Here is an 8625-nt window from a genome sequence, read left to right as displayed (position 1 = left end):
TCCCCTCCCTTCCCCTTCCCTTTCCCCTCCCTTCCCCTTCCCTTTCCCCTCCCTTCCCCTTCCCTTTCCCCTCCCTTCCCTTTCCTTTCCCCTCCCTTCCCTCCTTTTTCCTTCTCTTCCTTCTTTTCATTCCTTAGTGCTTTGTGAGCTCTTTGCTTTCTCCCATTGACGTTTACTCAGAATTCTAGCCTCTGTTCTAGGGTAGATGAGAGTGAGGGAAATGCGGTTAAGTTTGCTGGTTGACAGCAAGGCTCGAGAACTTTCCAACACTATTATTAACATAATAGTGTTATAACAAGAGCACAGAAATAACTACCACAGCAAAGATAATGATCCTGTAGGGATGTGTATCTTATTGATGTCTCCCCTGCCCCGTTCTGGAGAGAAACACACATACAACTTGACCTTGAATGAAATTTTAATGGATTCTTCACTAAATCTAGAAATAATAATAATAATAAAAAATAGTAACAGAGAACAAACCTAGCAAAATATGCAAAACCTGTGATTAAAACAATTCAATGCTTCTAAAGGAAACAGGGTTGGAATGCATTTTATCAGTTGCTTTATTTTTAGATATGCATGGCATTAAAGTAAAAATAGATTTTCTGGATGCCTGTGACATGTAGGATTAAAACCTTACCATGGGTAGAGATATAGCTTGGTAATAAAGTACTGCTTTGTGTAGTTTTGACCAAAATTCTCAAAAGATAATTGTGTTCATGGTTTTAGAGGGTTCACACCATGGCTACTTGACCCCATGTGCTTTAGAAAGCACCATGGTGTCAGGAGTAGGTGACAGCAAAGTCTTCACCATATGATGGACAGGAAGTGGCAGCATGCCCAAAATTACTTTCTTCAGTTAGCCCCTACCTCTACACTTCCAGCCACTCCCCAAAATAGTACCCTCCTATAATGATGACGTGTTCAACACCAAAGCCCCAGAAGGATTTTTCCTGTTCAAACCTCAGTACCCAGCATATACAGAGCCCTAGGTCTAATCTGTAGTATGGAAAACAAAACAAAACAAAACAAAACAAAACAAAACAATTTATTTTCTTTCCAGCTTTAATGACATAATTTTATATTTTATTTCTTGATTTCCAAAATATGAGGCTTTTAGTATTTTTGTTTGTTTGTTTGTTTATTTCTCCTTTAGGGAGAAACAACATCATCCTACCAACATATTAATGCATCCTACGATGGCTACTTTTGTCGCATAAGAACAAGAACATAATTACAGCCAGGATTTGTCTCTGACCTATACCAGTGTGTGATAATTATGACTGAACACTCAAGAGTGACAGAGATTTCTTCCTGAACCTGCCGAGTGCTCTTTTAGGAGCACTAGGTTCTGTTGTGCAGTTTACCTTCTAGGTGACAGATGACAGATATTGCTGGCTATTTATTTCACCGTGACAAACAAGAGTTTGTCTTATGAGTCTTTCGAGTTAGCAGTGTCTGCTGTTTTGTTATTGGGAAACCCACTGCTTAGCTTGTGCCTCGTTCTTTATATTCATGTAAGTTTACCTTGCTTCTGGTACCCGATCCTATAATTGGGTGAGCTGAGGTACTGTCACGGACAGCATGGTAACCCAAAACAGAGGGAAGCTTGGTTTTGTCTCCTCTCTTTCTCTTTAGTGCTTCTGTCTTCTTTACAGCTGAGAGAGACAGGTGGCTTCGGGTGCATAGGCCTGGGGAGCACTGTCTGGGAGCACTACTGAGGTCATCTGTTGCTCTGTGTCCCCTGACTATGTTCCTGTCATCTGTGTGGTGGAAGCTGCCTGACTTCCACATGTGTTCCAGCCCGAGGGAAGGCTGCACCTGACCCTCTTGAGCCTTAGTCTGGTAACACCTCTACACAGAAAACCTGCACACACTAGCTTATTGGGAAGCTGAATCTTTGTAACTAGAGAAGGAGAGATTGGATTTGGACAAGACTATGGTCTTGCAGTCTGCCACTGTTATGTGACAGCTCAGGACCTTAGTTTCTTTACTCCTAAAACATCATAACTTCACCTGCTTCAGAATGGTGTCTTGACGGTGAAGGAAAGGGAAAGGGGTACATAGCAATTATTTATAGATTTCCAAATACAATAACCTTAATCAGTGTAGGCTTTTAGTTATGAAGGTATTTTTCTAATAGTAAAGATAACTTATTTTTAATCCAGTGAGTTTAATTGGGATTGCTTCCAGGAACATGGGTTCTCGTTTTCTCTTTGTCTCTTTCTGCCTCTGTCTTTCTGTCTATCTCTGTCTCTCTGTCTGTGTCTCTCATTTAGAGAACTTGTAACCAATTCTCATTTTACTTCAGGAAAGTTAGACTATTTTAAGCAGTAAAAGACACTGAACTAAATCTGTGGAGGCTGTGGATATTATAAAATGATAACACAGGGTTTTCAAACAGTGTTGTTTGTGGGACAACTTTTCAGAGCATTTCTTAGAATGTATTTTTAAATGTAGACAAAACACAAGTAGGTTTTGGGGTAAGTAGTCCATTAGAGTAATTTAATTTCACTTGCAAAAATTTCTAGTTAGTTTTTTTTTTCTCTTTTAAAATGGGTCATTGCTGGAAGCAATTCCTTTATTTGGCAAGATATTCTTAGCATATGGATTTGCCGCACAACTGAAAATTCTAAAATGCCCATATCAATTTTAAGGTTGTTTCTTGGTATTTGGCTGATGGATATAAACTTTAAATTCCTTATCTAACTTAAGTTAAGGAAAACAAATTTCAACCACACAGACATGGAGAGAATGTGCTAATATTTTAAACTGCTTGGCTCTTGGTAGGAAAAGTGGTTGTGTTGTGGCTATTTGAGTGACCCATAACATTATGGAATATTTAAATCAATAAATACCAAAATGTTCTTGAATCATATCATTATTTTTCATAAAGAGACAACTTTAGTTTGGATTTTGGTTTCCTTATTATTTTTAGCCTCTCAGCTATAAAATATGGTTGTTTTTTTTTTTTCTTTTTGAGACTAGGTCTGTAGCTGTGGCCTAGGCTGGCCTGAAGTTTATCATGTAGTTAAAGTTAATATTGAACTCCTGTTCTTTCTGCCTTGACCTGCTGCATGCTGGGGTTCCAGACATGTATTGTCATGCCCAGCTCATTGCTGTTTTTAAATCAATGTTGTTAGGAGATAGGGATAAAATGTGACTAGGGCTGATGGATTTTCACGAGTTTCATGAAACTGTATGTTAATATGGTTAACGCAGATCCTGTCTCCATTGGAATTATGTTTTTAAAAAAAATCAAGATGGGCTTGTGGGATGCTTGCTAAACATGCTGATGGCCTGAGTTCAATTCCCAGAAGCATGTGGAGGCAGAAAAAGAGAACCAACTTCAAAAAATTGTTCTCTGATGTCCATATGTTTCATACACACACATGCACGCGTGCACAATGAAGATGATGATAGACAAACATTATTTTTAAATGGGCAAAATGACCTTTAAGTGGATTTTGTTTGTTAATCCCTTTGTTTATGAGGAGAACATGAGAAAAGGGCCAGTGAGGTGGATCAGTGTGGTGGTTTGGATGAGATGTTCGCCATCATCTTGAGCATTGGAAAACTTGTTTCCCAGTTGGTAACTCTTTGGAGAGGCTTAGAAATTATAGCCTTGCTTGAGGAGTAGTTTACTGAGGGTGGGCCTAAAAGCATCCCAGTTCATCTCTCCTCTTGCCGTTTGACATTCAGAATGCGTGCTCTCAGCTGTTTCTCTTGCCATGTCTGCCTCCTGCTGCTATGCCTCCTCACCGTGATGGTGATAGACACATCTCTTGGGACCTGTGAGCTCTAAATACACTTTATTCTATAAGTGGCCTTGGTCTTGCTTTTTATCTCAGCAACAGAAACTTAAGACAGTAGCTGGCACTACGGGCTTGGTGGTATTGCTGTGAAGTACCTGACTGTGGAAATTAGGCCCAGGTTCTCCCTCCCAGTCTCATGCTCACAGAAATAAGACAATGAGTCAAAATATATTTACAAATACTATGGACATACCTAGGCTCTACTTTGACTAGATTATAACTAAAATAAGCCATTATTTTAACCTACATTTTGCCACATGGCTGGTTACCTGTGTTCAGGTACCATGTGTCTGTCCCCTCACATTTTTCTGGCAAATGTCCTGCCTGTCTCTATCCCAGAATTCTTTCTCTTCCCAGATGTCCCACCTCTATTTCCTGTCTAAGTAATAGGCCATAGGCTTTTTAATTGACAGGCAATGCATCCATATGGTACACAAGATATTCTCTCTACACCTGACCATGTTGTTTTTGGAGGAATTTGTAAGATTTGGGAACTTGGGACTAGAAAATCAGTTGAATTCTGTAAGCCAGGCTTAGTAGGTCATCCTAGGATCCTGAAGGACAGAGCTCAAAGCACAGCCACTGGGCTTGAGCCCACTCCGGTGATACTTTGGCAGAGTGTCATTACCTTTGCCGATGTGCTTAGACTTACTTGAAGCTAAACTGAAAAGTAATGCAATAGTCTTTTGGGCAGGCAATTTCAGGGTAACATAATATTGAATCTGTGGTGTGGCTATTATTAATGATTCTTATGCAGATCTACATTGAAAAGGAGTAACTGGGGAGAAAAGAAAAATAAAACATAGAGTTTGAAGAGGAAAAGAGCACCAGGAAAAATTGGTGTGGCAGGTGTGGCTTGGGCCGTTGCGGCCACCAAGTTTACCATGAAGTCTTACTTTCTTAGAAGGCTGATGCCTGCAGTTACCTCCACCTGGTCTCACTGCAGTACATCCAAAACAAAAACCAAAACCAAAAACCAAACCAGGGAAGAACCAGAATAGGGATGGTGAGAAACTTGAAACCCTCAAAGCCCTCTTCTGGTGAAGAGTTTCCTCCAGCAGGGCCACACCGTCTAAACTTCCTGCAACAGCACTACCAGCTAGTGACCAAATGCTCAAGTACCCAAGAATATGGAAGACATCTCATTAAAAGCACCACATTGAGCAAAAAAGGGGCCCCGGTGTCTTAATTAGGGTTTCATTGCTGTGAAGAGACTCCATGACCAGGCAGGTCTTATAAGGGAGAACATTTAATTTGGGCTGGCTTACAGGTGCAGAGGTTCAGTCCATTATCATCAAGGTGGGAAGCATGGCAGCATCCAGACAGATGTGGTGCTAGAGGAGCTAAGAGTTCCGCATCTTGATTCGAAGGCAACCAGGAAGAGACTCTTGATTCCACACTGGGCAGAGCCTGAGCATAGGAGCCCTCAAAGCCCACCTACACAGAGATGAACTCCAACAAGGCCACACCTAGTAACAGTGCCATTCCCTATGGCCAAACATTTAAACACATGAATCTTTGGGGCCAAATCTATCCAAACCACCACGCTCGGCAGCATGAGTTTAATCTCAGGATCCATGTGGTGGAAGAAGAAAACTAATTCCCCCATGTTGTCTTGACCTCCACAGGCATTACACGGTACTGAGTCCACACTCACACACACACACACACACACACACACACAAAGTAAATAAATATGTAACAAAAAGGAAAAGAACATAGGGAAAACATAAGAACATGTGAAGTTAGAATTTTATTTTCTAAATGTAGCATCTCTAAAGCTTCACTTGTTATATAAGAATCTTGCCTTGGTTTGCTATTTTTTGGACAAAATGTTGAAAGAAAATCTGTGTGCCATCTGCTTTGTCTTCATCAATTTTTAGATTAAATACCCCAATTTAGACCGGATTTTTACCAACCTGTAGCTTTTGGTATCCACCCTTGCCCCCCTGCAACCTCTGGAATAGCTCCTGGCTGGCTTTGTGGGTTAGGTTGAGGTGATCTTGAAACTCGGTAAGACAGGGTTAGGGTGACTGCAGCTGCCAGCCTTGTTGTCAAGTTGGAATTGTTTGTGAACCTGTGGGCAGTGACTGCAATGGGCCAAATTGAGCTTGGAACTAGGGAGAAAATTCAAGGGACAGAAACAGAAATTACCACCAGCCTTTTCTTGGAAGGGACTGGACCGGGCAAAATGTTACCACTTGGTTTTCAGTGTGTGGCACCTGTCACTACTGTACTCACCCAGGTTTCCCCCATGCCCTTTTGTATGTTTAAGTGTATTTTATTATGAGCTGTATAAATGTAGACCACTGAATGCACAGTTTAGAGTTTAACCATAATTACTACCAAGTTTCAAGAAGTTAAACTAGATACAGGAACTGGTAGGATACAGGAATCGAAAACCACAAATATTGATATCGTTAAATTTCTACATTTAGACAATTAATCAGTTTAATCAACATAATTATATTTATATCCTTAAATAACTACATTTGCATATTTCATTATTTTAATTAAAAATGTACATTTGTTTGTTTAGGAATGTGTCTGGTCTGTGTATATCTGTCTGTCCATCTGTCTGTCTGTGGGTACTTGTATAGAGGTCATAAGACAGTCAAGTGAATCTTTTTTTTTTTTCCTTTACCCTGTGTGTACTGAGTTCAGGTTGTCAGGATTGAGTGCTAGTGCCTCTACCCATCCCCTGAGCTCCCTCAGAACACAAATATTTATAGGAAAACTCAGACTAAGAGGAAATAAGCAAAAAGATATTATGGCTGTTTTAAATGAAAAAATTTCTCTCTTCTCTGAACTTGAAAGACTGCTATGAAAAGTTAGAAAGAAAAACCAAACCAACACGCCCCCGCCCCCCGCCAAGAAAAAAAGTTGTAGACCAACCAGGCACTAACAGTCCATCACTTAGTTTTCTCTCTATGTAAATATATTTTCTGAATATATAAAGCATGAATTGTAGGTATCTTGGAATGCTACTTCAGTTTTTATATTTTCCAAGGATAAAGACATTTCCCAATCATTCCTAATAGGTACAACTGTTGTACCTTAACCCAATTAACCATACTTTAGTAATATCATCACAAATGTATTTTATGTTAAAACTATTCTGTAATACATTTTGGATTCAAGATGTATATAAGGTTATATATCACATTTATTGTCTTTTCTCTTAATGTCTTCTAAAATACTTGTATTTTGCTTTTAAATTGATTAATTTTTATTGTGACTATTTATTGTACGAGGTGCTGCTTACCACAGGGCATTTCATATAAGTGTATATTGTATACTGGACATATTCCACCCAAACACCTTCTTTCTGGCCCCTCCTCTTTCCCATTGGCCTCCTTTGTTCCCTTGGATAATTTTGCTTTATGATGATCTGTGAGGAGAGTTTAGACCAGTTGTAGAATATTCAAGGTTTGTTTACTTTTCCAGATTTTTCACATAAGCTGAGGGATTTTGGCAAGAAGTCAGTGGAGTTAAAAAAAAAAAAAACACTTGCTGCATACCACCAGGAAGTGACCATGTTGTGTGACTGTGAGGTTGGGTGGAGACCCTGGCTTTCCACAAGCCAATTTGTCTTTCTGTGGTTTGTAGGAGTCTTCAGAGTGAGCTTGAGGGAGCGTGAGTGTCCTGCTCTCTCTGATCTTTCCAAGGTACTTTCAGCATTCACAGGTGATCCCTGCCTGCACCACAATACTAGAGCTTTCAGAGGATTATTTTCTAATGGCATAGATGGCATTCTGTAAGAAGTTTTCTCATGCCCTTCCTCCTGTCTTAATATGGATTCATGAAGTTTATAGTTAAATGTATTAGATTTGAATATCAATACCCTTTCAAGCCAGCTTTCATATATAACTCCTTCATTCTTTGAATACTTCCTTGCTTTCAGAAATACTTCCTTGCTTCCTTGCTTTTGTGTTTCTGACATAACGTTCTAATGGTTCTCCAAATAATGAGGGTAATGGAGTCCCAACTGGTCACCTCTTGTCATCAAACAAAGCGTCTAGTATGGGGACTAGGTTACATACAATTGGGATGTTGGTCAAAGATGTCCCATTGAGATCCCCAAACAACCCCAGCTGTTGCCAACGCAATAGGTTGCTTCACACAGTGACAGCAAAGTCCCATGGCTGAAGAAGACACTCACACAACTCACTGAACATGGAGGGTAGAGGTGGTGCGTGCCTACATAGAATCTCTACCCCCATGTTCTAGTGTCACTGGTACAAGAAGGTACTCTGGAGGCTACCAAAAGAGAAGCATAAACACCAAGCCAGCCAACCCAGCCACTAAACTTTGGACCTACATTCTGTCCTGTCTGTAAAATAAGCTAAGGCAACAGTGACACAAAACTTATGGGAGTAACAAACTGTCTTAGTTAGGGTTACTATTGCTGTGATGAAACACCATGACCAAGAGCAACTTTAGAAGGAAAGGGTTTACTTTATTCATAGTTCCCTATAACAGTCCATCACCAAAAGCAGTGAGGACAGGAAATTAAGCAGGGCAAGAACCTGGAGGCAGGAGCTGATGCAGAGGCCATGGAGGGATGCTGCTTACTGGCTTGCTCAACCTGCTTTCTTACAGAACCCAGGACCATCAGCCCACTGATGGCACCAACCACAATGGGCTGGGCCCTCCTCTATCAATCAGTAATAAAGAAAATTCCCTCCAGCTGAATCTTTTTTTTAATTTTTTAATATTTTTTATTACATATTTTCCTCAATTACATTTCCAATGCTATCCCAAAAGTCCCCCATAGCGCCCCCCACTTCCCTACCCACCCATTCCC

The 8625-nt window shown here is 40.2% G+C and overlaps 1 protein-coding gene across 3 annotated transcripts in view; it reads left to right on the top strand.

Moving 5' to 3' along the window:
- Positions 1-8625, top strand: part of Hecw2 (HECT, C2 and WW domain containing E3 ubiquitin protein ligase 2) — a 374063-nt gene that overhangs the window by 24704 nt on the left and 340734 nt on the right. The window lies entirely within an intron of this gene.

The sequence above is a fragment of the Mus caroli genome, chromosome 1, assembly GCF_900094665.2.
Source record: "Mus caroli chromosome 1, CAROLI_EIJ_v1.1, whole genome shotgun sequence".
In the NCBI taxonomy this organism is placed as follows: Eukaryota; Metazoa; Chordata; class Mammalia; order Rodentia; family Muridae; genus Mus; species Mus caroli.
This window is presented reverse-complemented; position numbering and strand designations above follow the sequence as displayed.